Source organism: Hyperolius riggenbachi, chromosome 4, assembly GCF_040937935.1.
Source record: "Hyperolius riggenbachi isolate aHypRig1 chromosome 4, aHypRig1.pri, whole genome shotgun sequence".
Taxonomy (NCBI): Eukaryota; Metazoa; Chordata; class Amphibia; order Anura; family Hyperoliidae; genus Hyperolius; species Hyperolius riggenbachi.
In genome coordinates this window covers 41,369,004-41,395,837 of record NC_090649.1, presented here as the reverse complement: position 1 = coordinate 41,395,837, position 26,834 = coordinate 41,369,004, and the positions used below count along the sequence as shown (strand labels likewise).

The window sequence follows — 26,834 nt, the reverse complement described above, 5'->3', positions numbered from 1 at the left end:
TTGGAGCGTTCTCTCTAGGCCCTCATTCATTCTACTTTTGTCCTGAGTTTTCTCACAGTAGATGTTGAGATGTTGTGTCAGCTTACCTACAACTTGCTTTCCCAGCACCTAGCAATTAAGAAAACATACTAAAAGTACAGAAAAAAAAGTAGTAACAAACTTAAGTCAAATGAAAGCAACCACTTTTTTTGCTTGCCGGGACTGAAAGGCTTTTTGGTTTGTAACTTTTGTTGGGAAGTACCTCATCTAAAAACAAGTTAAGGGAAAGAGCAACTTCCTTTTTTTCAATCCTCTCAGCTAAATCTCAGGCCGTGTGCAGAGTGCCCTCCTCATACTGCTATGTGAGCACCTTTGGAGTGCAAAGCCTAATACACACCATACCAATGCCTGTCAGATAGATGGGTCGAACAGATGATTTCCGGCAGGTCCGATCTGATTTCCGATCGTTTTTCTGATGGATTTGCATAGTAGTATTCGGAAATCCGAACGGAAATCCGATCGTGTCTGTCGGAAAGGATCTATCGGCCCATCTATCTGATGGGGAATTGCATGGTGTGCACCAGGCATACGAGAATGAGTATCTTTCAGGTGGTTGTTCCTTGTCAAGTGATTGATTGTAAGTCTCTCCTTGACAAAAGGACTGGAGTAAAGCCAACGGAAATCTGGGAAAAGCAGATAAGAAAAGTAGTATAGGAAAGATGAGTAAGATTGTAAGAAGGAGTGTTTTTCTCTTTCTTGGGGTGGTGAAGCACTTTTGCTGAAAAGTTGTTAAAAGAGGTTGTGTGAGTAAAAGTGAAGGGGAAAGCTGAGATGACATTTTCGTTTGTTAGCAAAGGGAGTGGGGAGTGGCATGTGAAAGAGGAAGTGATGGCCTGGTGATGGTTTGTAATCGTTTTGGAGGAGCTCTGCCTAGTAGAAAGTAAAAGGAGAAGCTTTGATCGCCCAACGTGGGGCTCGAACCCACGACCCTGAGATTAAGAGTCTCATGCTCTACCGACTGAGCTAGCCGGGCTTGCTTGCTTGAGCTGAAATGTCAAAAATTGCAAAATGGCGCCAGCCTCACCTTTGCCATCCGCACAGAAGAAGGCAATCTTGTATGGCCTGATTTGGCTGGCCACGTTTTTCAGCACCGAGCAACAGGGCAAGGCATTGGTGGTTCAGTGGTAGAATTCTCGCCTGCCACGCGGGAGGCCCGGGTTCGATTCCTGGCCAATGCAAATGCTAGGATTTTGGCACACCTCCACACTTTGCACTTCTCAAGCTTAAGACATCTCTGCAGGCCAGAAGCCATTTAAGGACATTTGCAAGAGTCACCGTGGCACTTGGCCACAGTGCTGGCTGACAGTCGAGAAGAGGGACCCTAGTACCCAGCAAACATGACTCTAAGACACACAAGTTAAAGCAGCCTTGGGACACTTGCGTGCCCAAAGGCCTTGCATGTCTTCTAGCAGTGCCAGTGACGTGCAGCATCTCTCCCTCTCCAGTACTCACCTATTAGGCTTCTTTTTAACTGTCTAGAAAAGCCTCGGAAATGCCAAGTCAGCAGCATCTGCTCATCTGGTGTTGTTTTACAACTTTTTGCCTTGTTGTCTTTGCACTCTACTCAGGGCCTTGCTCAAATTTGGAGCGTTCTCTCTAGGCCCTCATTCATTCTACTTTTGTCCTGAGTTTTCTCACAGTAGATGTTGAGATGTTGTGTCAGCTTACCTACAACTTGCTTTCCCAGCACCTAGCAATTAAGAAAACATACTAAAAGTACAGAAAAAAAAGTAGTAACAAACTTAAGTCAAATGAAATCAACCACTTTTTTTGCTTGCCGGGACTGAAAGGCTTTTTGGTTTGTAACTTTTGTTGGGAAGTACCTCATCTAAAAACAAGTTAAGGGAAAGAGCAACTTCCTTTTTTTCAATCCTCTCAGCTAAATCTCAGGCCGTGTGCAGAGTGCCCTCCTCATACTGCTATGTGAGCACCTTTGGAGTGCAAAGCCTAATACACACCATACCAATGCCTGTCAGATAGATGGGTCGAACAGATGATTTCCGGCAGGTCCGATCTGATTTCCGATCGTTTTCTGATGGATTTGCATAGTAGTGATCGGAAATCCGAACGGAAATCCGATCGTGTCTGTCGGAAAGGATCTATCGGCCCATCTATCTGATGGGGAATTGCATGGTGTGCACCAGGCATACGAGAATGAGTATCTTTCAGGTGGTTGTTCCTTGTCAAGTGATTGATTGTAAGTCTCTCCTTGACAAAAGGACTGGAGTAAAGCCAACGGAAATCTGGGAAAAGCAGATAAGAAAAGTAGTATAGGAAAGATGAGTAAGATTGTAAGAAGGAGTGTTTTTCTCTTTCTTGGGGTGGTGAAGCACTTTTGCTGAAAAGTTGTTAAAAGAGGTTGTGTGAGTAAAAGTGAAGGGGAAAGCTGAGATGACATTTTCGTTTGTTAGCAAAGGGAGTGGGGAGTGGCATGTGAAAGAGGAAGTGATGGCCTGGTGATGGTTTGTAATCGTTTTGGAGGAGCTCTGCCTAGTAGAAAGTAAAAGGAGAAGCTTTGATCGCCCAACGTGGGGCTCGAACCCACGACCCTGAGATTAAGAGTCTCATGCTCTACCGACTGAGCTAGCCGGGCTTGCTTGCTTGAGCTGAAATGTCAAAAATTGCAAAATGGCGCCAGCCTCACCTTTGCCATCCGCACAGAAGAAGGCAATCTTGTATGGCCTGATTTGGCTGGCCACGTTTTTCAGCACCGAGCAACAGGGCAAGGCATTGGTGGTTCAGTGGTAGAATTCTCGCCTGCCACGCGGGAGGCCCGGGTTCGATTCCCGGCCAATGCAAATGCTAGGATTTTGGCACACCTCCACACTTTGCACTTCTCAAGCTGAAGACATCTCTGCAGGCCAGAAGCCATTTAAGGACATTTGCAAGAGTCACCGTGGCACTTGGCCACAGTGCTGGCTGACAGTCGAGAAGAGGGACCCTAGTACCCAGCAAACATGACTCTAAGACACACTAGTTAAAGCAGCCTTGGGACACTTGCGTGCCCAAAGGCCTTGCATGTCTTCTAGCAGTGCCAGTGACGTGCAGCATCTCTCCCTCTCCAGTACTCACCTATTAGGCTTCTTTTTAACTGTCTAGAAAAGCCTCGGAAATGCCAAGTCAGCAGCATCTGCTCATCTGGTGTTGTTTTACAACTTTTTGCCTTGTTGTCTTTGCACTCTACTCAGGGCCTTGCTCAAATTTGGAGCGTTCTCTCTAGGCCCTCATTCATTCTACTTTTGTCCTGAGTTTTCTCACAGTAGATGTTGAGATGTTGTGTCAGCTTACCTACAACTTGCTTTCCCAGCACCTAGCAATTAAGAAAACATACTAAAAGTACAGAAAAAAAAGTAGTAACAAACTTAAGTCAAATGAAAGCAACCACTTTTTTTGCTTGCCGGGACTGAAAGGCTTTTTGGTTTGTAACTTTTGTTGGGAAGTACCTCATCTAAAAACAAGTTAAGGGAAAGAGCAACTTCCTTTTTTTCAATCCTCTCAGCTAAATCTCAGGCCGTGTGCAGAGTGCCCTCCTCATACTGCTATGTGAGCACCTTTGGAGTGCAAAGCCTAATACACACCATACCAATGCCTGTCAGATAGATGGGTCGAACAGATGATTTCCGGCAGGTCCGATCTGATTTCCGATCGTTTTTCTGATGGATTTGCATAGTAGTGATCGGAAATCCGAACGGAAATCCGATCGTGTCTGTCGGAAAGGATCTATCGGCCCATCTATCTGATGGGGAATTGCATGGTGTGCACCAGGCATACGAGAATGAGTATCTTTCAGGTGGTTGTTCCTTGTCAAGTGATTGATTGTAAGTCTCTCCTTGACAAAAGGACTGGAGTAAAGCCAACGGAAATCTGGGAAAAGCAGATAAGAAAAGTAGTATAGGAAAGATGAGTAAGATTGTAAGAAGGAGTGTTTTTCTCTTTCTTGGGGTGGTGAAGCACTTTTGCTGAAAAGTTGTTAAAAGAGGTTGTGTGAGTAAAAGTGAAGGGGAAAGCTGAGATGACATTTTCGTTTGTTAGCAAAGGGAGTGGGGAGTGGCATGTGAAAGAGGAAGTGATGGCCTGGTGATGGTTTGTAATCGTTTTGGAGGAGCTCTGCCTAGTAGAAAGTAAAAGGAGAAGCTTTGATCGCCCAACGTGGGGCTCGAACCCACGACCCTGAGATTAAGAGTCTCATGCTCTACCGACTGAGCTAGCCGGGCTTGCTTGCTTGAGCTGAAATGTCAAAAATTGCAAAATGGCGCCAGCCTCACCTTTGCCATCCGCACAGAAGAAGGCAATCTTGTATGGCCTGATTTGGCTGGCCACGTTTTTCAGCACCGAGCAACAGGGCAAGGCATTGGTGGTTCAGTGGTAGAATTCTCGCCTGCCACGCGGGAGGCCCGGGTTCGATTCCCGGCCAATGCAAATGCTAGGATTTTGGCACACCTCCACACTTTGCACTTCTCAAGCTTAAGACATCTCTGCAGGCCAGAAGCCATTTAAGGACATTTGCAAGAGTCACCGTGGCACTTGGCCACAGTGCTGGCTGACAGTCGAGAAGAGGGACCCTAGTACCCAGCAAACATGACTCTAAGACACACAAGTTAAAGCAGCCTTGGGACACTTGCGTGCCCAAAGGCCTTGCATGTCTTCTAGCAGTGCCAGTGACGTGCAGCATCTCTCCCTCTCCAGTACTCACCTATTAGGCTTCTTTTTAACTGTCTAGAAAAGCCTCAGAAATGCCAAGTCAGCAGCATCTGCTCATCTGGTGTTGTTTTACAACTTTTTGCCTTGTTGTCTTTGCACTCTACTCAGGGCCTTGCTCAAATTTGGAGCGTTCTCTCTAGGCCCTCATTCATTCTACTTTTGTCCTGAGTTTTCTCACAGTAGATGTTGAGATGTTGTGTCAGCTTACCTACAACTTGCTTTCCCAGCACCTAGCAATTAAGAAAACATACTAAAAGTACAGAAAAAAAAGTAGTAACAAACTTAAGTCAAATGAAAGCAACCACTTTTTTTGCTTGCCGGGACTGAAAGGCTTTTTGGTTTGTAACTTTTGTTGGGAAGTACCTCATCTAAAAACAAGTTAAGGGAAAGAGCAACTTCCTTTTTTTCAATCCTCTCAGCTAAATCTCAGGCCGTGTGCAGAGTGCCCTCCTCATACTGCTATGTGAGCACCTTTGGAGTGCAAAGCCTAATACACACCATACCAATGCCTGTCAGATAGATGGGTCGAACAGATGATTTCCGGCAGGTCCGATCTGATTTCCGATCGTTTTTCTGATGGATTTGCATAGTAGTGATCGGAAATCCGAACGGAAATCCGATCGTGTCTGTCGGAAAGGATCTATCGGCCCATCTATCTGATGGGGAATTGCATGGTGTGCACCAGGCATACGAGAATGAGTATCTTTCAGGTGGTTGTTCCTTGTCAAGTGATTGATTGTAAGTCTCTCCTTGACAAAAGGACTGGAGTAAAGCCAACGGAAATCTGGGAAAAGCAGATAAGAAAAGTAGTATAGGAAAGATGAGTAAGATTGTAAGAAGGAGTGTTTTTCTCTTTCTTGGGGTGGTGAAGCACTTTTGCTGAAAAGTTGTTAAAAGAGGTTGTGTGAGTAAAAGTGAAGGGGAAAGCTGAGATGACATTTTCGTTTGTTAGCAAAGGGAGTGGGGAGTGGCATGTGAAAGAGGAAGTGATGGCCTGGTGATGGTTTGTAATCGTTTTGGAGGAGCTCTGCCTAGTAGAAAGTAAAAGGAGAAGCTTTGATCGCCCAACGTGGGGCTCGAACCCACGACCCTGAGATTAAGAGTCTCATGCTCTACCGACTGAGCTAGCCGGGCTTGCTTGCTTGAGCTGAAATGTCAAAAATTGCAAAATGGCGCCAGCCTCACCTTTGCCATCCGCACAGAAGAAGGCAATCTTGTATGGCCTGATTTGGCTGGCCACGTTTTTCAGCACCGAGCAACAGGACAAGGCATTGGTGGTTCAGTGGTAGAATTCTCGCCTGCCACGCGGGAGGCCCGGGTTCGATTCCCGGCCAATGCAAATGCTAGGATTTTGGCACACCTCCACACTTTGCACTTCTCAAGCTTAAGACATCTCTGCAGGCCAGAAGCCATTTAAGGACATTTGCAAGAGTCACCGTGGCACTTGGCCACAGTGCTGGCTGACAGTCGAGAAGAGGGACCCTAGTACCCAGCAAACATGACTCTAAGACACACAAGTTAAAGCAGCCTTGGGACACTTGCGTGCCCAAAGGCCTTGCATGTCTTCTAGCAGTGCCAGTGACGTGCAGCATCTCTCCCTCTCCAGTACTCACCTATTAGGCTTCTTTTTAACTGTCTAGAAAAGCCTCGGAAATGCCAAGTCAGCAGCATCTGCTCATCTGGTGTTGTTTTACAACTTTTTGCCTTGTTGTCTTTGCACTCTACTCAGGGCCTTGCTCAAATTTGGAGCGTTCTCTCTAGGCCCTCATTCATTCTACTTTTGTCCTGAGTTTTCTCACAGTAGATGTTGAGATGTTGTGTCAGCTTACCTACAACTTGCTTTCCCAGCACCTAGCAATTAAGAAAACATACTAAAAGTACAGAAAAAAAAGTAGTAACAAACTTAAGTCAAATGAAAGCAACCACTTTTTTTGCTTGCCGGGACTGAAAGGCTTTTTGGTTTGTAACTTTTGTTGGGAAGTACCTCATCTAAAAACAAGTTAAGGGAAAGAGCAACTTCCTTTTTTTCAATCCTCTCAGCTAAATCTCAGGCCGTGTGCAGAGTGCCCTCCTCATACTGCTATGTGAGCACCTTTGGAGTGCAAAGCCTAATACACACCATACCAATGCCTGTCAGATAGATGGGTCGAACAGATGATTTCCGGCAGGTCCGATCTGATTTCCGATCGTTTTTCTGATGGATTTGCATAGTAGTGATCGGAAATCCGAACGGAAATCCGATCGTGTCTGTCGGAAAGGATCTATCGGCCCATCTATCTGATGGGGAATTGCATGGTGTGCACCAGGCATACGAGAATGAGTATCTTTCAGGTGGTTGTTCCTTGTCAAGTGATTGATTGTAAGTCTCTCCTTGACAAAAGGACTGGAGTAAAGCCAACGGAAATCTGGGAAAAGCAGATAAGAAAAGTAGTATAGGAAAGATGAGTAAGATTGTAAGAAGGAGTGTTTTTCTCTTTCTTGGGGTGGTGAAGCACTTTTGCTGAAAAGTTGTTAAAAGAGGTTGTGTGAGTAAAAGTGAAGGGGAAAGCTGAGATGACATTTTCGTTTGTTAGCAAAGGGAGTGGGGAGTGGCATGTGAAAGAGGAAGTGATGGCCTGGTGATGGTTTGTAATCGTTTTGGAGGAGCTCTGCCTAGTAGAAAGTAAAAGGAGAAGCTTTGATCGCCCAACGTGGGGCTCGAACCCACGACCCTGAGATTAAGAGTCTCATGCTCTACCGACTGAGCTAGCCGGGCTTGCTTGCTTGAGCTGAAATGTCAAAAATTGCAAAATGGCGCCAGCCTCACCTTTGCCATCCGCACAGAAGAAGGCAATCTTGTATGGCCTGATTTGGCTGGCCACGTTTTTCAGCACCGAGCAACAGGGCAAGGCATTGGTGGTTCAGTGGTAGAATTCTCGCCTGCCACGCGGGAGGCCCGGGTTCGATTCCCGGCCAATGCAAATGCTAGGATTTTGGCACACCTCCACACTTTGCACTTCTCAAGCTTAAGACATCTCTGCAGGCCAGAAGCCATTTAAGGACATTTGCAAGAGTCACCGTGGCACTTGGCCACAGTGCTGGCTGACAGTCGAGAAGAGGGACCCTAGTACCCAGCAAACATGACTCTAAGACACACAAGTTAAAGCAGCCTTGGGACACTTGCGTGCCCAAAGGCCTTGCATGTCTTCTAGCAGTGCCAGTGACGTGCAGCATCTCTCCCTCTCCAGTACTCACCTATTAGGCTTCTTTTTAACTGTCTAGAAAAGCCTCGGAAATGCCAAGTCAGCAGCATCTGCTCATCTGGTGTTGTTTTACAACTTTTTGCCTTGTTGTCTTTGCACTCTACTCAGGGCCTTGCTCAAATTTGGAGCGTTCTCTCTAGGCCCTCATTCATTCTACTTTTGTCCTGAGTTTTCTCACAGTAGATGTTGAGATGTTGTGTCAGCTTACCTACAACTTGCTTTCCCAGCACCTAGCAATTAAGAAAACATACTAAAAGTACAGAAAAAAAAGTAGTAACAAACTTAAGTCAAATGAAAGCAACCACTTTTTTTGCTTGCCGGGACTGAAAGGCTTTTTGGTTTGTAACTTTTGTTGGGAAGTACCTCATCTAAAAACAAGTTAAGGGAAAGAGCAACTTCCTTTTTTTCAATCCTCTCAGCTAAATCTCAGGCCGTGTGCAGAGTGCCCTCCTCATACTGCTATGTGAGCACCTTTGGAGTGCAAAGCCTAATACACACCATACCAATGCCTGTCAGATAGATGGGTCGAACAGATGATTTCCGGCAGGTCCAATCTGATTTCCGATCGTTTTTCTGATGGATTTGCATAGTAGTGATCGGAAATCCGAACGGAAATCCGATCGTGTCTGTCGGAAAGGATCTATCGGCCCATCTATCTGATGGGGAATTGCATGGTGTGCACCAGGCATACGAGAATGAGTATCTTTCAGGTGGTTGTTCCTTGTCAAGTGATTGATTGTAAGTCTCTCCTTGACAAAAGGACTGGAGTAAAGCCAACGGAAATCTGGGAAAAGCAGATAAGAAAAGTAGTATAGGAAAGATGAGTAAGATTGTAAGAAGGAGTGTTTTTCTCTTTCTTGGGGTGGTGAAGCACTTTTGCTGAAAAGTTGTTAAAAGAGGTTGTGTGAGTAAAAGTGAAGGGGAAAGCTGAGATGACATTTTCGTTTGTTAGCAAAGGGAGTGGGGAGTGGCATGTGAAAGAGGAAGTGATGGCCTGGTGATGGTTTGTAATCGTTTTGGAGGAGCTCTGCCTAGTAGAAAGTAAAAGGAGAAGCTTTGATCGCCCAACGTGGGGCTCGAACCCACGACCCTGAGATTAAGAGTCTCATGCTCTACCGACTGAGCTAGCCGGGCTTGCTTGCTTGAGCTGAAATGTCAAAAATTGCAAAATGGCGCCAGCCTCACCTTTGCCATCCGCACAGAAGAAGGCAATCTTGTATGGCCTGATTTGGCTGGCCACGTTTTTCAGCACCGAGCAACAGGGCAAGGCATTGGTGGTTCAGTGGTAGAATTCTCGCCTGCCACGCGGGAGGCCCGGGTTCGATTCCCGGCCAATGCAAATGCTAGGATTTTGGCACACCTCCACACTTTGCACTTCTCAAGCTTAAGACATCTCTGCAGGCCAGAAGCCATTTAAGGACATTTGCAAGAGTCACCGTGGCACTTGGCCACAGTGCTGGCTGACAGTCGAGAAGAGGGACCCTAGTACCCAGCAAACATGACTCTAAGACACACAAGTTAAAGCAGCCTTGGGACACTTGCGTGCCCAAAGGCCTTGCATGTCTTCTAGCAGTGCCAGTGACGTGCAGCATCTCTCCCTCTCCAGTACTCACCTATTAGGCTTCTTTTTAACTGTCTAGAAAAGCCTCGGAAATGCCAAGTCAGCAGCATCTGCTCATCTGGTGTTGTTTTACAACTTTTTGCCTTGTTGTCTTTGCACTCTACTCAGGGCCTTGCTCAAATTTGGAGCGTTCTCTCTAGGCCCTCATTCATTCTACTTTTGTCCTGAGTTTTCTCACAGTAGATGTTGAGATGTTGTGTCAGCTTACCTACAACTTGCTTTCCCAGCACCTAGCAATTAAGAAAACATACTAAAAGTACAGAAAAAAAAGTAGTAACAAACTTAAGTCAAATGAAAGCAACCACTTTTTTTGCTTGCCGGGACTGAAAGGCTTTTTGGTTTGTAACTTTTGTTGGGAAGTACCTCATCTAAAAACAAGTTAAGGGAAAGAGCAACTTCCTTTTTTTCAATCCTCTCAGCTAAATCTCAGGCCGTGTGCAGAGTGCCCTCCTCATACTGCTATGTGAGCACCTTTGGAGTGCAAAGCCTAATACACACCATACCAATGCCTGTCAGATAGATGGGTCGAACAGATGATTTCCGGCAGGTCCAATCTGATTTCCGATCGTTTTTCTGATGGATTTGCATAGTAGTGATCGGAAATCCGAACGGAAATCCGATCGTGTCTGTCGGAAAGGATCTATCGGCCCATCTATCTGATGGGGAATTGCATGGTGTGCACCAGGCATACGAGAATGAGTATCTTTCAGGTGGTTGTTCCTTGTCAAGTGATTGATTGTAAGTCTCTCCTTGACAAAAGGACTGGAGTAAAGCCAACGGAAATCTGGGAAAAGCAGATAAGAAAAGTAGTATAGGAAAGATGAGTAAGATTGTAAGAAGGAGTGTTTTTCTCTTTCTTCGGGTGGTGAAGCACTTTTGCTGAAAAGTTGTTAAAAGAGGTTGTGTGAGTAAAAGTGAAGGGGAAAGCTGAGATGACATTTTCGTTTGTTAGCAAAGGGAGTGGGGAGTGGCATGTGAAAGAGGAAGTGATGGCCTGGTGATGGTTTGTAATCGTTTTGGAGGAGCTCTGCCTAGTAGAAAGTAAAAGGAGAAGCTTTGATCGCCCAACGTGGGGCTCGAACCCACGACCCTGAGATTAAGAGTCTCATGCTCTACCGACTGAGCTAGCCGGGCTTGCTTGCTTGAGCTGAAATGTCAAAAATTGCAAAATGGCGCCAGCCTCACCTTTGCCATCCGCACAGAAGAAGGCAATCTTGTATGGCCTGATTTGGCTGGCCACGTTTTTCAGCACCGAGCAACAGGGCAAGGCATTGGTGGTTCAGTGGTAGAATTCTCGCCTGCCACGCGGGAGGCCCGGGTTCGATTCCCGGCCAATGCAAATGCTAGGTTTTTGGCACACCTCCACACTTTGCACTTCTCAAGCTTAAGACATCTCTGCAGGCCAGAAGCCATTTAAGGACATTTGCAAGAGTCACCGTGGCACTTGGCCACAGTGCTGGCTGACAGTCGAGAAGAGGGACCCTAGTACCCAGCAAACATGACTCTAAGACACACAAGTTAAAGCAGCCTTGGGACACTTGCGTGCCCAAAGGCCTTGCATGTCTTCTAGCAGTGCCAGTGACGTGCAGCATCTCTCCCTCTCCAGTACTCACCTATTAGGCTTCTTTTTAACTGTCTAGAAAAGCCTCGGAAATGCCAAGTCAGCAGCATCTGCTCATCTGGTGTTGTTTTACAACTTTTTGCCTTGTTGTCTTTGCACTCTACTCAGGGCCTTGCTCAAATTTGGAGCGTTCTCTCTAGGCCCTCATTCATTCTACTTTTGTCCTGAGTTTTCTCACAGTAGATGTTGAGATGTTGTGTCAGCTTACCTACAACTTGCTTTCCCAGCACCTAGCAATTAAGAAAACATACTAAAAGTACAGAAAAAAAAGTAGTAACAAACTTAAGTCAAATGAAAGCAACCACTTTTTTTGCTTGCCGGGACTGAAAGGCTTTTTGGTTTGTAACTTTTGTTGGGAAGTACCTCATCTAAAAACAAGTTAAGGGAAAGAGCAACTTCCTTTTTTTCAATCCTCTCAGCTAAATCTCAGGCCGTGTGCAGAGTGCCCTCCTCATACTGCTATGTGAGCACCTTTGGAGTGCAAAGCCTAATACACACCATACCAATGCCTGTCAGATAGATGGGTCGAACAGTTGATTTCCGGCAGGTCCAATCTGATTTCCGATCGTTTTTCTGATGGATTTGCATAGTAGTGATCGGAAATCCGAACGGAAATCCGATCGTGTCTGTCGGAAAGGATCTATCGGCCCATCTATCTGATGGGGAATTGCATGGTGTGCACCAGGCATACGAGAATGAGTATCTTTCAGGTGGTTGTTCCTTGTCAAGTGATTGATTGTAAGTCTCTCCTTGACAAAAGGACTGGAGTAAAGCCAACGGAAATCTGGGAAAAGCAGATAAGAAAAGTAGTATAGGAAAGATGAGTAAGATTGTAAGAAGGAGTGTTTTTCTCTTTCTTGGGGTGGTGAAGCACTTTTGCTGAAAAGTTGTTAAAAGAGGTTGTGTGAGTAAAAGTGAAGGGGAAAGCTGAGATGACATTTTCGTTTGTTAGCAAAGGGAGTGGGGAGTGGCATGTGAAAGAGGAAGTGATGGCCTGGTGATGGTTTGTAATCGTTTTGGAGGAGCTCTGCCTAGTAGAAAGTAAAAGGAGAAGCTTTGATCGCCCAACGTGGGGCTCAAACCCACGACCCTGAGATTAAGAGTCTCATGCTCTACCGACTGAGCTAGCCGGGCTTGCTTGCTTGAGCTGAAATGTCAAAAATTGCAAAATGGCGCCAGCCTCACCTTTGCCATCCGCACAGAAGAAGGCAATCTTGTATGGCCTGATTTGGCTGGCCACGTTTTTCAGCACCAAGCAACAGGGCAAGGCATTGGTGGTTCAGTGGTAGAATTCTCGCCTGCCACGCGGGAGGCCCGGGTTCGATTCCCGGCCAATGCAAATGCTAGGATTTTGGCACACCTCCACACTTTGCACTTCTCAAGCTTAAGACATCTCTGCAGGCCAGAAGCCATTTAAGGACATTTGCAAGAGTCACCGTGGCACTTGGCCACAGTGCTGGCTGACAGTCGAGAAGAGGGACCCTAGTACCCAGCAAACATGACTCTAAGACACACAAGTTAAAGCAGCCTTGGGACACTTGCGTGCCCAAAGGCCTTGCATGTCTTCTAGCAGTGCCAGTGACGTGCAGCATCTCTCCCTCTCCAGTACTCACCTATTAGGCTTCTTTTTAACTGTCTAGAAAAGCCTCGGAAATGCCAAGTCAGCAGCATCTGCTCATCTGGTGTTGTTTTACAACTTTTTGCCTTGTTGTCTTTGCACTCTACTCAGGGCCTTGCTCAAATTTGGAGCGTTCTCTCTAGGCCCTCATTCATTCTACTTTTGTCCTGAGTTTTCTCACAGTAGATGTTGAGATGTTGTGTCAGCTTACCTACAACTTGCTTTCCCAGCACCTAGCAATTAAGAAAACATACTAAAAGTACAGAAAAAAAAGTAGTAACAAACTTAAGTCAAATGAAAGCAACCACTTTTTTTGCTTGCCGGGACTGAAAGGCTTTTTGGTTTGTAACTTTTGTTGGGAAGTACCTCATCTAAAAACAAGTTAAGGGAAAGAGCAACTTCCTTTTTTTCAATCCTCTCAGCTAAATCTCAGGCCGTGTGCAGAGTGCCCTCCTCATACTGCTATGTGAGCACCTTTGGAGTGCAAAGCCTAATACACACCATACCAATGCCTGTCAGATAGATGGGTCGAACAGATGATTTCCGGCAGGTCCAATCTGATTTCCGATCGTTTTTCTGATGGATTTGCATAGTAGTGATCGGAAATCCGAACGGAAATCCGATCGTGTCTGTCGGAAAGGATCTATCGGCCCATCTATCTGATGGGGAATTGCATGGTGTGCACCAGGCATACGAGAATGAGTATCTTTCAGGTGGTTGTTCCTTGTCAAGTGATTGATTGTAAGTCTCTCCTTGACAAAAGGACTGGAGTAAAGCCAACGGAAATCTGGGAAAAGCAGATAAGAAAAGTAGTATAGGAAAGATGAGTAAGATTGTAAGAAGGAGTGTTTTTCTCTTTCTTGGGGTGGTGAAGCACTTTTGCTGAAAAGTTGTTAAAAGAGGTTGTGTGAGTAAAAGTGAAGGGGAAAGCTGAGATGACATTTTCGTTTGTTAGCAAAGGGAGTGGGGAGTGGCATGTGAAAGAGGAAGTGATGGCCTGGTGATGGTTTGTAATCGTTTTGGAGGAGCTCTGCCTAGTAGAAAGTAAAAGGAGAAGCTTTGATCGCCCAACGTGGGGCTCAAACCCACGACCCTGCGATTAAGAGTCTCATGCTCTACCGACTGAGCTAGCCGGGCTTGCTTGCTTGAGCTGAAATGTCAAAAATTGCAAAATGGCGCCAGCCTCACCTTTGCCATCCGCACAGAAGAAGGCAATCTTGTATGGCCTGATTTGGCTGGCCACGTTTTTCAGCACCGAGCAACAGGGCAAGGCATTGGTGGTTCAGTGGTAGAATTCTCGCCTGCCACGCGGGAGGCCCGGGTTCGATTCCCGGCCAATGCAAATGCTAGGATTTTGGCACACCTCCACACTTTGCACTTCTCAAGCTTAAGACATCTCTGCAGGCCAGAAGCCATTTAAGGACATTTGCAAGAGTCACCGTGGCACTTGGCCACAGTGCTGGCTGACAGTCGAGAAGAGGGACCCTAGTACCCAGCAAACATGACTCTAAGACACACAAGTTAAAGCAGCCTTGGGACACTTGCGTGCCCAAAGGCCTTGCATGTCTTCTAGCAGTGCCAGTGACGTGCAGCATCTCTCCCTCTCCAGTACTCACCTATTAGGCTTCTTTTTAACTGTCTAGAAAAGCCTCGGAAATGCCAAGTCAGCAGCATCTGCTCATCTGGTGTTGTTTTACAACTTTTTGCCTTGTTGTCTTTGCACTCTACTCAGGGCCTTGCTCAAATTTGGAGCGTTCTCTCTAGGCCCTCATTCATTCTACTTTTGTCCTGAGTTTTCTCACAGTAGATGTTGAGATGTTGTGTCAGCTTACCTACAACTTGCTTTCCCAGCACCTAGCAATTAAGAAAACATACTAAAAGTACAGAAAAAAAAGTAGTAACAAACTTAAGTCAAATGAAAGCAACCACTTTTTTTGCTTGCCGGGACTGAAATCTTTTTGGTTTGTAACTTTTGTTGGGAAGTACCTCATCTAAAAACAAGTTAAGGGAAAGAGCAACTTCCTTTTTTTCAATCCTCTCAGCTAAATCTCAGGCCGTGTGCAGAGTGCCCTCCTCATACTGCTATGTGAGCACCTTTGGAGTGCAAAGCCTAATACACACCATACCAATGCCTGTCAGATAGATGGGTCGAACAGATGATTTCCGGCAGGTCCAATCTGATTTCCGATCGTTTTTCTGATGGATTTGCATAGTAGTGATCGGAAATCCGAACGGAAATCCGATCGTGTCTGTCGGAAAGGATCTATCGGCCCATCTATCTGATGGGGAATTGCATGGTGTGCACCAGGCATACGAGAATGAGTATCTTTCAGGTGGTTGTTCCTTGTCAAGTGATTGATTGTAAGTCTCTCCTTGACAAAAGGACTGGAGTAAAGCCAACGGAAATCTGGGAAAAGCAGATAAGAAAAGTAGTATAGGAAAGATGAGTAAGATTGTAAGAAGGAGTGTTTTTCTCTTTCTTGGGGTGGTGAAGCACTTTTGCTGAAAAGTTGTTAAAAGAGGTTGTGTGAGTAAAAGTGAAGGGGAAAGCTGAGATGACATTTTCGTTTGTTAGCAAAGGGAGTGGGGAGTGGCATGTGAAAGAGGAAGTGATGGCCTGGTGATGGTTTGTAATCGTTTTGGAGGAGCTCTGCCTAGTAGAAAGTAAAAGGAGAAGCTTTGATCGCCCAACCTGGGGCTCGAACCCACAACCCTGAGATTAAGAGTCTCATGCTCTACCGACTGAGCTAGCCGGGCTTGCTTGCTTGAGCTGAAATGTCAAAAATTGCAAAATGGCGCCAGCCTCACCTTTGCCATCCGCACAGAAGAAGGCAATCTTGTATGGCCTGATTTGGCTGGCCACGTTTTTCAGCACCGAGCAACAGGGCAAGGCATTGGTGGTTCAGTGGTAGAATTCTCGCCTGCCACGCGGGAGGCCCGGGTTCGATTCCCGGCCAATGCAAATGCTAGGATTTTGGCACACCTCCACACTTTGCACTTCTCAAGCTTAAGACATCTCTGCAGGCCAGAAGCCATTTAAGGACATTTGCAAGAGTCACCGTGGCACTTGGCCACAGTGCTGGCTGACAGTCGAGAAGAGGGACCCTAGTACCCAGCAAACATGACTCTAAGACACACAAGTTAAAGCAGCCTTGGGACACTTGCGTGCCCAAAGGCCTTGCATGTCTTCTAGCAGTGCCAGTGACGTGCAGCATCTCTCCCTCTCCAGTACTCACCTATTAGGCTTCTTTTTAACTGTCTAGAAAAGCCTCGGAAATGCCAAGTCAGCAGCATCTGCTCATCTGGTGTTGTTTTACAACTTTTTGCCTTGTTGTCTTTGCACTCTACTCAGGGCCTTGCTCAAATTTGGAGCGTTCTCTCTAGGCCCTCATTCATTCTACTTTTGTCCTGAGTTTTCTCACAGTAGATGTTGAGATGTTGTGTCAGCTTACCTACAACTTGCTTTCCCAGCACCTAGCAATTAAGAAAACATACTAAAAGTACAGAAAAAAAAGTAGTAACAAACTTAAGTCAAATGAAAGCAACCACTTTTTTTGCTTGCCGGGACTGAAATCTTTTTGGTTTGTAACTTTTGTTGGGAAGTACCTCATCTAAAAACAAGTTAAGGGAAAGAGCAACTTCCTTTTTTTCAATCCTCTCAGCTAAATCTCAGGCCGTGTGCAGAGTGCCCTCCTCATACTGCTATGTGAGCACCTTTGGAGTGCAAAGCCTAATACACACCATACCAATGCCTGTCAGATAGATGGGTCGAACAGATGATTTCCGGCAGGTCCGATCTGATTTCCGATCGTTTTTCTGATGGATTTGCATAGTAGTGATCGGAAATCCGAACGGAAATCCGATCGTGTCTGTCGGAAAGGATCTATCGGCCCATCTATCTGATGGGGAATTGCATGGTGTGCACCAGGCATACGAGAATGAGTATCTTTCAGGTGGTTGTTCCTTGTCAAGTGATTGATTGTAAGTCTCTCCTTGACAAAAGGACTGGAGTAAAGCCAACGGAAATCTGGGAAAAGCAGATAAGAAAAGTAGTATAGGAAAGATGAGTAAGATTGTAAGAAGGAGTGTTTTTCTCTTTCTTGGGGTGGTGAAGCACTTTTGCTGAAAAGTTGTTAAAAGAGGTTGTGTGAGTAAAAGTGAAGGGGAAAGCTGAGATGACATTTTCGTTTGTTAGCAAAGGGAGTGGGGAGTGGCATGTGAAAGAGGAAGTGATGGCCTGGTGATGGTTTGTAATCGTTTTGGAGGAGCTCTGCCTAGTAGAAAGTAAAAGGAGAAGCTTTGATCGCCCAACGTGGGGCTCGAACCCACGACCCTGAGATTAAGAGTCTCATGCTCTACCGACTGAGCTAGCCGGGCTTGCTTGCTTGAGCTGAAATGTCAAAAATTGCAAAATGGCGCCAGCCTCACCTTTGCCATCCGCACAGAAGAAGGCAATCTTGTATGGCCTGATTTGGCTGGCCACGTTTTTCAGCACCGAGCAACAGGGCAAGGCATTGGTGGTTCAGTGGTAGAATTCTCGCCTGCCACGCGGGAGGCCCGGGTTCGATTCCCGGCCAATGCAAATGCTAGGATTTTGGCACACCTCCACACTTTGCACTTCTCAAGCTTAAGACATCTCTGCAGGCCAGAAGCCATTTAAGGACATTTGCAAGAGTCACCGTGGCACTTGGCCACAGTGCTGGCTGACAGTCGAGAAGAGGGACCCTAGTACCCAGCAAACATGACTCTAAGACACACAAGTTAAAGCAGCCTTGGGACACTTGCGTGCCCAAAGGCCTTGCATGTCTTCTAGCAGTGCCAGTGACGTGCAGCATCTCTCCCTCTCCAGTACTCACCTATTAGGCTTCTTTTTAACTGTCTAGAAAAGCCTCGGAAATGCCAAGTCAGCAGCATCTGCTCATCTGGTGTTGTTTTACAACTTTTTGCCTTGTTGTCTTTGCACTCTACTCAGGGCCTGTCTCAAATTTGGAGCGTTCTCTCTAGGCCCTCATTCATTCTACTTTTGTCCTGAGTTTTCTCACAGTAGATGTTGAGATGTTGTGTCAGCTTACCTACAACTTGCTTTCCCAGCACCTAGCAATTAAGAAAACATACTAAAAGTACAGAAAAAAAAGTAGTAACAAACTTAAGTCAAATGAAAGCAACCACTTTTTTTGCTTGCCGGGACTGAAAGGCTTTTTGGTTTGTAACTTTTGTTGGGAAGTACCTCATCTAAAAACAAGTTAAGGGAAAGAGCAACTTCCTTTTTTTCAATCCTCTCAGCTAAATCTCAGGCCGTGTGCAGAGTGCCCTCCTCATACTGCTATGTGAGCACCTTTGGAGTGCAAAGCCTAATACACACCATACCAATGCCTGTCAGATAGATGGGTCGAACAGATGATTTCCGGCAGGTCCGATCTGATTTCCGATCGTTTTTCTGATGGATTTGCATAGTAGTGATCGGAAATCCGAACGGAAATCCGATCGTGTCTGTCGGAAAGGATCTATCGGCCCATCTATCTGATGGGGAATTGCATGGTGTGCACCAGGCATACGAGAATGAGTATCTTTCAGGTGGTTGTTCCTTGTCAAGTGATTGATTGTAAGTCTCTCCTTGACAAAACTGGAGTAAAGCCAACGGAAATCTGGGAAAAGCAGATAAGAAAAGTAGTATAGGAAAGATGAGTAAGATTGTAAGAAGGAGTGTTTTTCTCTTTCTTGGGGTGGTGAAGCACTTTTGCTGAAAAGTTGTTAAAAGAGGTTGTGTGAGTAAAAGTGAAGGGGAAAGCTGAGATGACATTTTCGTTTGTTAGCAAAGGGAGTGGGGAGTGGCATGTGAAAGAGGAAGTGATGGCCTGGTGATGGTTTGTAATCGTTTTGGAGGAGCTCTGCCTAGTAGAAAGTAAAAGGAGAAGCTTTGATCGCCCAACGTGGGGCTCGAACCCACGACCCTGAGATTAAGAGTCTCATGCTCTACCGACTGAGCTAGCCGGGCTTGCTTGCTTGAGCTGAAATGTCAAAAATTGCAAAATGGCGCCAGCCTCACCTTTGCCATCCGCACAGAAGAAGGCAATCTTGTATGGCCTGATTTGGCTGGCCACGTTTTTCAGCACCGAGCAACAGGGCAAGGCATTGGTTGTTCAGTGGTAGAATTCTCGCCTGCCAAGCGGGAGGCCCGGGTTTGATTCCCGGCCAATGCAAATGCTAGGATTTTGGCACACCTCCACACTTTGCACTTCTCAAGCTTAAGACATCTAGGCAGGCCAGAAGCCATTTAAGGACATTTGCAAGAGTCACCGTGGCACTTGGCCACAGTGCTGGCTGACAGTCGAGAAGAGGGACACTAGTACCCAGCAAACATGACTCTAAGACACACAAGTTAAAGCAGCCTTGGGACACTTGCGTGCCCAAAGGCCTTGCATGTCTTCTAGCAGTGCCAGTGACGTGCAGCATCTCTCCCTCTCCAGTACTCACCTATTAGGCTTCTTTTTAACTGTCTAGAAAAGCCTCGGAAATGCCAAGTCAGCAGCATCTGCTCATCTGGTGTTGTTTTACAACTTTTTGCCTTGTTGTCTTTGCACTCTACTCAGGGCCTTGCTCAAATTTGGAGCGTTCTCTCTAGGCCCTCATTCATTCTACTTTTGTCCTGAATTTTCTCACAGTAGATGTTGAGATGTTGTGTCAGCTTACCTACAACTTGCTTTCCCAGCACCTAGCAATTAAGAAAACATACTAAAAGTACAGAAAAAAAAGTAGTAACAAACTTAAGTCAAATGAAAGCAACCACTTTTTTTGCTTGCCGGGACTGAAAGGCTTTTTGGTTTGTAACTTTTGTTGGGAAGTACCTCATCTAAAAACAAGTTAAGGGAAAGAGCAACTTCCTTTTTTTCAATCCTCTCAGCTAAATCTCAGGCCGTGTGCAGAGTGCCCTCCTCATACTGCTATGTGAGCACCTTTGGAGTGCAAAGCCTAATACACACCATACCAATGCCTGTCAGATAGATGGGTCGAACAGATGATTTCCGGCAGGTCCGATCTGATTTCCGATCGTTTTTCTGATTGATTTGCATAGTAGTGAAATCCGATCGTGTCTGTCGGAAAGGATCTATCGGCCCATCTATCTGATGGGGAATTGCATGGTGTGCACCAGGCATACGAGAATGAGTATCTTTCAGGTGGTTGTTCCTTGTCAAGTGATTGATTGTAAGTCTCTCCTTGACAAAAGGACTGGAGTAAAGCCAACGGAAATCTGGGAAAAGCAGATAAGAAAAGTAGTATAGGAAAGATGAGTAAGATTGTAAGAAGGAGTGTTTTTCTCTTTCTTGGGGTGGTGAAGCACTTTTGCTGAAAAGTTGTTAAAAGAGGTTGTGTGAGTAAAAGTGAAGGGGAAAGCTGAGATGACATTTTCGTTTGTTAGCAAAGGGAGTGGGGAGTGGCATGTGAAAGAGGAAGTGATGGCCTGGTGATGGTTTGTAATCGTTTTGGAGGAGCTCTGCCTAGTAGAAAGTAAAAGGAGAAGCTTTGATCGCCCAACGTGGGGCTCGAACCCACGACCCTGAGATTAAGAGTCTCATGCTCTACCGACTGAGCTAGCCGGGCTTGCTTGCTTGAGCTGAAATGTCAAAAATTGCAAAATGGCGCCAGCCTCACCTTTGCCATCCGCACAGAAGAAGGCAATCTTGTATGGCCTGATTTGGCTGGCCACGTTTTTCAGCACCGAGCAACAGGGCAAGGCATTGGTGGTTCAGTGGTAGAATTCTCGCCTGCCACGCGGGAGGCCCGGGTTCGATTCCCGGCCAATGCAAATGCTAGGATTTTGGCACACCTCCACACTTTGCACTTCTCAAGCTTAAGACATCTCTGCAGGCCAGAAGCCATTTAAGGACATTTGCAAGAGTCACCGTGGCACTTGGCCACAGTGCTGGCTGACAGTCGAGAAGAGGGACCCTAGTACCCAGCAAACATGACTCTAAGACACACAAGTTAAAGCAGCCTTGGGACACTTGCGTGCCCAAAGGCCTTGCATGTCTTCTAGCAGTGCCAGTGACGTGCAGCATCTCTCCCTCTCCAGTACTCACCTATTAGGCTTCTTTTTAACTGTCTAGAAAAGCCTCGGAAATGCCAAGTCAGCAGCATCTGCTCATCTGGTGTTGTTTTACAACTTTTTGCCTTGTTGTCTTTGCACTCTACTCAGGGCCTTGCTCAAATTTGGAGCGTTCTCTCTAGGCCCTCATTCATTCTACTTTTGTCCTGAGTTTTCTCACAGTAGATGTTGAGATGTTGTGTCAGCTTACCTACAACTTGCTTTCCCAGCACCTAGCAATTAAGAAAACATACTAAAAGTACAGAAAAAAAAGTAGTAACAAACTTAAGTCAAATGAAAGCAACCACTTTTTTTGATTGCCGGGACTGAAAGGCTTTTTGGTTTGTAACTTTTGTTGGGAAGTACCTCATCTAAAAACAAGTTAAGGGAAAGAGCAACTTCCTTTTTTTCAATCCTCTCAGCTAAATCTCAGGCCGTGTGCAGAGTGCCCTCCTCATACTGCTATGTGAGCACCTTTGGAGTGCAAAGCCTAATACACACCATACCAATGCCTGTCAGATAGATGGGTCGAACAGATGATTTCCGGCAGGTCCGATCTGATTTCCGATCGTTTTTCTGATGGATTTGCATAGTAGTGATCGGAAATCCGAACAGAAATCCGATCGTGTCTGTCGGAAAGGATCTATCGGCCCATCTATCTGATGGGGAATTGCATGGTGTGCACCAGGCATACGAGAATGAGTATCTTTCAGGTGGTTGTTCCTTGTCAAGTGATTGATTGTAAGTCTCTCCTTGACAAAAGGACTGGAGTAAAGCCAACGGAAATCTGGGAAAAGCAGATAAGAAAAGTAGTATAGGAAAGATGAGTAAGATTGTAAGAAGGAGTGTTTTTCTCTTTCTTGGGGTGGTGAAGCACTTTTGCTGAAAAGTTGTTAACAGAGGTTGTGTGAGTAAAAGTGAAGGGGAAAGCTGAGATGACATTTTCGTTTGTTAGCAAAGGGAGTGGGGAGTGGCATGTGAAAGAGGAAGTGATGGCCTGGTGATGGTTTGTAATCGTTTTGGAGGAGCTCTGCCTAGTAGAAAGTAAAAGGAGAAGCTTTGATCGCCCAACGTGGGGCTCGAACCCACGACCCTGAGATTAAGAGTCTCATGCTCTACCGACTGAGCTAGCCGGGCTTGCTTGCTTGAGCTGAAATGTCAAAAATTGCAAAATGGCGCCAGCCTCACCTTTGCCATCCGCACAGAAGAAGGCAATCTTGTATGGCCTGATTTGGCTGGCCACGTTTTTCAGCACCGAGCAACAGGGCAAGGCATTGGTGGTTCAGTGGTAGAATTCTCGCCTGCCATGCGGGAGGCCCGGGTTCGATTCCCGGCCAATGCAAATGCTAGGATTTTGGCACACCTCCACACTTTGCACTTCTCAAGCTTAAGACATCTCTGCAGGCCAGAAGCCATTTAAGGACATTTGCAAGAGTCACCGTGGCACTTGGCCACAGTGCTGGCTGACAGTCGAGAAGAGGGACCCTAGTACCCAGCAAACATGACTCTAAGACACACAAGTTAAAGCAGCCTTGGGACACTTGTGTGCCCAAAGGCCTTGCATGTCTTCTAGCAGTGCCAGTGACGTGCAGCATCTCTCCCTCTCCAGTACTCACCTATTAGGCTTCTTTTTAACTGTCTAGAAAAGCCTCGGAAATGCCAAGTCAGCAGCATCTGCTCATCTGGTGTTGTTTTACAACTTTTTGCCTTGTTGTCTTTGCACTCTACTCAGGGCCTTGCTCAAATTTGGAGCGTTCTCTCTAGGCCCTCATTCATTCTACTTTTGTCCTGAGTTTTCTCACAGTAGATGTTGAGATGTTGTGTCAGCTTACCTACAACTTGCTTTCCCAGCACCTAGCAATTAAGAAAACATACTAAAAGTACAGAAAAAAAAGTAGTAACAAACTTAAGTCAAATGAAAGCAACCACTTTTTTTGCTTGCCGGGACTGAAAGGCTTTTTGGTTTGTAACTTTTGTTGGGAAGTACCTCATCTAAAAACAAGTTAAGGGAAAGAGCAACTTCCTTTTTTTCAATCCTCTCAGCTAAATCTCAGGCCGTGTGCAGAGTGCCCTCCTCATACTGCTATGTGAGCACCTTTGGAGTGCAAAGCCTAATACACACCATACCAATGCCTGTCAGATAGATGGGTCGAACAGATGATTTCCGGCAGGTCCGATCTGATTTCCGATCGTTTTTCTGATGGATTTGCATAGTAGTGATCGGAAATCCGAACGGAAATCCGATCGTGTCTGTCGGAAAGGATCTATCGGCCCATCTATCTGATGGGGAATTGCATGGTGTGCACCAGGCATACGAGAATGAGTATCTTTCAGGTGGTTGTTCCTTGTCAAGTGATTGATTGTAAGTCTCTCCTTGACAAAAGGACTGGAGTAAAGCCAACGGAAATCTGGGAAAAGCAGATAAGAAAAGTAGTATAGGAAAGATGAGTACGATTGTAAGAAGGAGTGTTTTTCTCTTTCTTGGGGTGGTGAAGCACTTTTGCTGAAAAGTTGTTAAAAGAGGTTGTGTGAGTAAAAGTGAAGGGGAAAGCTGAGATGACATTTTCGTTTGTTAGCAAAGGGAGTGGGGAGTGGCATGTGAAAGAGGAAGTGATGGCCTGGTGATGGTTTGTAATCGTTTTGGAGGAGCTCTGCCTAGTAGAAAGTAAAAGGAGAAGCTTTGATCGCCCAACGTGGGGCTCGAACCCACGACCCTGAGATTAAGAGTCTCATGCTCTACCGACTGAGCTAGCCGGGCTTGCTTGCTTGAGCTGAAATGTCAAAAATTGCAAAATGGCGCCAGCCTCACCTTTGCCATCCGCACAGAAGAAGGCAATCTTGTATGGCCTGATTTGGCTGGCCACGTTTTTCAGCACCGAGCAACAGGGCAAGGCATTGGTGGTTCAGTGGTAGAATTCTCGCCTGCCACGCGGGAGGCCCGGGTTTGATTCCCGGCCAATGCAAATGCTAGGATTTTGGCACACCTCCACACTTTGCACTTCTCAAGCTTAAGACATCTCTGCAGGCCAGAAGCCATTTAAGGACATTTGCAAGAGTCACCGTGGCACTTGGCCACAGTGCTGGCTGACAGTCGAGAAGAGGGACCCTAGTACCCAGCAAACATGACTCTAAGACACACAAGTTAAAGCAGCCTTGGGACACTTGCGTGCCCAAAGGCCTTGCATGTCTTCTAGCAGTGCCAGTGACGTGCAGCATCTCTCCCTCTCCAGTACTCACCTATTAGGCTTCTTTTTAACTGTCTAGAAAAGCCTCGGAAATGCCAAGTCAGCAGCATCTGCTCATCTGGTGTTGTTTTACAACTTTTTGCCTTGTTGTCTTTGCACTCTACTCAGGGCCTTGCTCAAATTTGGAGCGTTCTCTCTAGGCCCTCATTCATTCTACTTTTGTCCTGAGTTTTCTCACAGTAGATGTTGAGATGTTGTGTCAGCTTACCTACAACTTGCTTTCCCAGCACCTAGCAATTAAGAAAACATACTAAAAGTACAGAAAAAAAAGTAGTAACAAACTTAAGTCAAATGAAAGCAACCACTTTTTTTGATTGCCGGGACTGAAAGGCTTTTTGGTTTGTAACTTTTGTTGGGAAGTACCTCATCTAAAAACAAGTTAAGGGAAAGAGCAACTTCCTTTTTTTCAATCCTCTCAGCTAAATCTCAGGCCGTGTGCAGAGTGCCCTCCTCATACTGCTATGTGAGCACCTTTGGAGTGCAAAGCCTAATACACACCATACCAATGCCTGTCAGATAGATGGGTCGAACAGATGATTTCCGGCAGGTCCGATCTGATTTCCGATCGTTTTTCTGATGGATTTGCATAGTAGTGATCGGAAATCCGAACAGAAATCCGATCGTGTCTGTCGGAAAGGATCTATCGGCCCATCTATCTGATGGGGAATTGCATGGTGTGCACCAGGCATACGAGAATGAGTATCTTTCAGGTGGTTGTTCCTTGTCAAGTGATTGATTGTAAGTCTCTCCTTGACAAAAGGACTGGAGTAAAGCCAACGGAAATCTGGGAAAAGCAGATAAGAAAAGTAGTATAGGAAAGATGAGTAAGATTGTAAGAAGGAGTGTTTTTCTCTTTCTTGGGGTGGTGAAGCACTTTTGCTGAAAAGTTGTTAACAGAGGTTGTGTGAGTAAAAGTGAAGGGGAAAGCTGAGATGACATTTTCGTTTGTTAGCAAAGGGAGTGGGGAGTGGCATGTGAAAGAGGAAGTGATGGCCTGGTGATGGTTTGTAATCGTTTTGGAGGAGCTCTGCCTAGTAGAAAGTAAAAGGAGAAGCTTTGATCGCCCAACGTGGGGCTCGAACCCACGACCCTGAGATTAAGAGTCTCATGCTCTACCGACTGAGCTAGCCGGGCTTGCTTGCTTGAGCTGAAATGTCAAAAATTGCAAAATGGCGCCAGCCTCACCTTTGCCATCCGCACAGAAGAAGGCAATCTTGTATGGCCTGATTTGGCTGGCCACGTTTTTCAGCACCGAGCAACAGGGCAAGGCATTGGTGGTTCAGTGGTAGAATTCTCGCCTGCCATGCGGGAGGCCCGGGTTCGATTCCCGGCCAATGCAAATGCTAGGATTTTGGCACACCTCCACACTTTGCACTTCTCAAGCTTAAGACATCTCTGCAGGCCAGAAGCCATTTAAGGACATTTGCAAGAGTCACCGTGGCACTTGGCCACAGTGCTGGCTGACAGTCGAGAAGAGGGACCCTAGTACCCAGCAAACATGACTCTAAGACACACAAGTTAAAGCAGCCTTGGGACACTTGTGTGCCCAAAGGCCTTGCATGTCTTCTAGCAGTGCCAGTGACGTGCAGCATCTCTCCCTCTCCAGTACTCACCTATTAGGCTTCTTTTTAACTGTCTAGAAAAGCCTCGGAAATGCCAAGTCAGCAGCATCTGCTCATCTGGTGTTGTTTTACAACTTTTTGCCTTGTTGTCTTTGCACTCTACTCAGGGCCTTGCTCAAATTTGGAGCGTTCTCTCTAGGCCCTCATTCATTCTACTTTTGTCCTGAGTTTTCTCACAGTAGATGTTGAGATGTTGTGTCAGCTTACCTACAACTTGCTTTCCCAGCACCTAGCAATTAAGAAAACATACTAAAAGTACAGAAAAAAAAGTAGTAACAAACTTAAGTCAAATGAAAGCAACCACTTTTTTTGCTTGCCGGGACTGAAAGGCTTTTTGGTTTGTAACTTGTGTTGGGAAGTACCTCATCTAAAAACAAGTTAAGGGAAAGAGCAACTTCCTTTTTTTCAATCCTCTCAGCTAAATCTCAGGCCGTGTGCAGAGTGCCCTCCTCATACTGCTATGTGAGCACCTTTGGAGTGCAAAGCCTAATACACACCATACCAATGCCTGTCAGATAGATGGGTCGAACAGATGATTTCCGGCAGGTCCGATCTGATTTCCGATCGTTTTTCTGATGGATTTGCATAGTAGTGATCGGAAATCCGAACGGAAATCCGATCGTGTCTGTCGGAAAGGATCTATCGGCCCATCTATCTGATGGGGAATTGCATGGTGTGCACCAGGCATACGAGAATGAGTATCTTTCAGGTGGTTGTTCCTTGTCAAGTGATTGATTGTAAGTCTCTCCTTGACAAAAGGACTGGAGTAAAGCCAACGGAAATCTGGGAAAAGCAGATAAGAAAAGTAGTATAGGAAAGATGAGTACGATTGTAAGAAGGAGTGTTTTTCTCTTTCTTGGGGTGGTGAAGCACTTTTGCTGAAAAGTTGTTAAAAGAGGTTGTGTGAGTAAAAGTGAAGGGGAAAGCTGAGATGACATTTTCGTTTGTTAGCAAAGGGAGTGGGGAGTGGCATGTGAAAGAGGAAGTGATGGCCTGGTGATGGTTTGTAATCGTTTTGGAGGAGCTCTGCCTAGTAGAAAGT

General features: G+C 46.0%; 27 non-coding genes across 27 annotated transcripts; 14 read left to right on the top strand and 13 right to left on the bottom strand.

The window, feature by feature from the left end:
• Positions 1–939: 939 nt before the first annotated feature.
• TRNAK-CUU (transfer RNA lysine (anticodon CUU)) lies at positions 940–1,012 on the bottom strand. Its single transcript has one exon. It is a non-coding gene; the product is annotated as a tRNA-Lys (tRNA).
• Positions 1,013–2,559: 1,547 nt separating this feature from the next.
• On the bottom strand, positions 2,560–2,632 carry TRNAK-CUU (transfer RNA lysine (anticodon CUU)). The gene has a single exon. It is a non-coding gene; the product is annotated as a tRNA-Lys (tRNA).
• Positions 2,633–2,766: 134 nt separating this feature from the next.
• On the top strand, positions 2,767–2,837 carry TRNAG-GCC (transfer RNA glycine (anticodon GCC)). Its single transcript has one exon. It is a non-coding gene; the product is annotated as a tRNA-Gly (tRNA).
• Positions 2,838–4,180: 1,343 nt separating this feature from the next.
• TRNAK-CUU (transfer RNA lysine (anticodon CUU)) lies at positions 4,181–4,253 on the bottom strand. Its single transcript has one exon. It is a non-coding gene; the product is annotated as a tRNA-Lys (tRNA).
• A 134-nt stretch (positions 4,254–4,387) lies between these two features.
• Positions 4,388–4,458, top strand: TRNAG-GCC (transfer RNA glycine (anticodon GCC)). Its single transcript has one exon. It is a non-coding gene; the product is annotated as a tRNA-Gly (tRNA).
• A 1,343-nt stretch (positions 4,459–5,801) lies between these two features.
• TRNAK-CUU (transfer RNA lysine (anticodon CUU)) lies at positions 5,802–5,874 on the bottom strand. The gene has a single exon. It is a non-coding gene; the product is annotated as a tRNA-Lys (tRNA).
• Positions 5,875–6,008: 134 nt separating this feature from the next.
• TRNAG-GCC (transfer RNA glycine (anticodon GCC)) lies at positions 6,009–6,079 on the top strand. Its single transcript has one exon. It is a non-coding gene; the product is annotated as a tRNA-Gly (tRNA).
• A 1,343-nt stretch (positions 6,080–7,422) lies between these two features.
• On the bottom strand, positions 7,423–7,495 carry TRNAK-CUU (transfer RNA lysine (anticodon CUU)). The gene has a single exon. It is a non-coding gene; the product is annotated as a tRNA-Lys (tRNA).
• A 134-nt stretch (positions 7,496–7,629) lies between these two features.
• TRNAG-GCC (transfer RNA glycine (anticodon GCC)) lies at positions 7,630–7,700 on the top strand. The gene has a single exon. It is a non-coding gene; the product is annotated as a tRNA-Gly (tRNA).
• A 1,343-nt stretch (positions 7,701–9,043) lies between these two features.
• TRNAK-CUU (transfer RNA lysine (anticodon CUU)) lies at positions 9,044–9,116 on the bottom strand. The gene has a single exon. It is a non-coding gene; the product is annotated as a tRNA-Lys (tRNA).
• A 134-nt stretch (positions 9,117–9,250) lies between these two features.
• TRNAG-GCC (transfer RNA glycine (anticodon GCC)) lies at positions 9,251–9,321 on the top strand. Its single transcript has one exon. It is a non-coding gene; the product is annotated as a tRNA-Gly (tRNA).
• A 1,343-nt stretch (positions 9,322–10,664) lies between these two features.
• TRNAK-CUU (transfer RNA lysine (anticodon CUU)) lies at positions 10,665–10,737 on the bottom strand. The gene has a single exon. It is a non-coding gene; the product is annotated as a tRNA-Lys (tRNA).
• A 134-nt stretch (positions 10,738–10,871) lies between these two features.
• On the top strand, positions 10,872–10,942 carry TRNAG-GCC (transfer RNA glycine (anticodon GCC)). The gene has a single exon. It is a non-coding gene; the product is annotated as a tRNA-Gly (tRNA).
• Positions 10,943–12,492: 1,550 nt separating this feature from the next.
• On the top strand, positions 12,493–12,563 carry TRNAG-GCC (transfer RNA glycine (anticodon GCC)). The gene has a single exon. It is a non-coding gene; the product is annotated as a tRNA-Gly (tRNA).
• Positions 12,564–14,113: 1,550 nt separating this feature from the next.
• On the top strand, positions 14,114–14,184 carry TRNAG-GCC (transfer RNA glycine (anticodon GCC)). The gene has a single exon. It is a non-coding gene; the product is annotated as a tRNA-Gly (tRNA).
• Positions 14,185–15,733: 1,549 nt separating this feature from the next.
• On the top strand, positions 15,734–15,804 carry TRNAG-GCC (transfer RNA glycine (anticodon GCC)). Its single transcript has one exon. It is a non-coding gene; the product is annotated as a tRNA-Gly (tRNA).
• Positions 15,805–17,146: 1,342 nt separating this feature from the next.
• Positions 17,147–17,219, bottom strand: TRNAK-CUU (transfer RNA lysine (anticodon CUU)). Its single transcript has one exon. It is a non-coding gene; the product is annotated as a tRNA-Lys (tRNA).
• Positions 17,220–17,353: 134 nt separating this feature from the next.
• TRNAG-GCC (transfer RNA glycine (anticodon GCC)) lies at positions 17,354–17,424 on the top strand. The gene has a single exon. It is a non-coding gene; the product is annotated as a tRNA-Gly (tRNA).
• A 1,340-nt stretch (positions 17,425–18,764) lies between these two features.
• Positions 18,765–18,837, bottom strand: TRNAK-CUU (transfer RNA lysine (anticodon CUU)). Its single transcript has one exon. It is a non-coding gene; the product is annotated as a tRNA-Lys (tRNA).
• Positions 18,838–20,368: 1,531 nt separating this feature from the next.
• Positions 20,369–20,441, bottom strand: TRNAK-CUU (transfer RNA lysine (anticodon CUU)). Its single transcript has one exon. It is a non-coding gene; the product is annotated as a tRNA-Lys (tRNA).
• A 134-nt stretch (positions 20,442–20,575) lies between these two features.
• Positions 20,576–20,646, top strand: TRNAG-GCC (transfer RNA glycine (anticodon GCC)). The gene has a single exon. It is a non-coding gene; the product is annotated as a tRNA-Gly (tRNA).
• Positions 20,647–21,989: 1,343 nt separating this feature from the next.
• TRNAK-CUU (transfer RNA lysine (anticodon CUU)) lies at positions 21,990–22,062 on the bottom strand. The gene has a single exon. It is a non-coding gene; the product is annotated as a tRNA-Lys (tRNA).
• A 134-nt stretch (positions 22,063–22,196) lies between these two features.
• Positions 22,197–22,267, top strand: TRNAG-GCC (transfer RNA glycine (anticodon GCC)). Its single transcript has one exon. It is a non-coding gene; the product is annotated as a tRNA-Gly (tRNA).
• Positions 22,268–23,610: 1,343 nt separating this feature from the next.
• On the bottom strand, positions 23,611–23,683 carry TRNAK-CUU (transfer RNA lysine (anticodon CUU)). The gene has a single exon. It is a non-coding gene; the product is annotated as a tRNA-Lys (tRNA).
• A 134-nt stretch (positions 23,684–23,817) lies between these two features.
• On the top strand, positions 23,818–23,888 carry TRNAG-GCC (transfer RNA glycine (anticodon GCC)). The gene has a single exon. It is a non-coding gene; the product is annotated as a tRNA-Gly (tRNA).
• Positions 23,889–25,231: 1,343 nt separating this feature from the next.
• Positions 25,232–25,304, bottom strand: TRNAK-CUU (transfer RNA lysine (anticodon CUU)). The gene has a single exon. It is a non-coding gene; the product is annotated as a tRNA-Lys (tRNA).
• Positions 25,305–25,438: 134 nt separating this feature from the next.
• On the top strand, positions 25,439–25,509 carry TRNAG-GCC (transfer RNA glycine (anticodon GCC)). Its single transcript has one exon. It is a non-coding gene; the product is annotated as a tRNA-Gly (tRNA).
• The last annotated feature ends 1,325 nt before the right edge of the window (positions 25,510–26,834 follow it).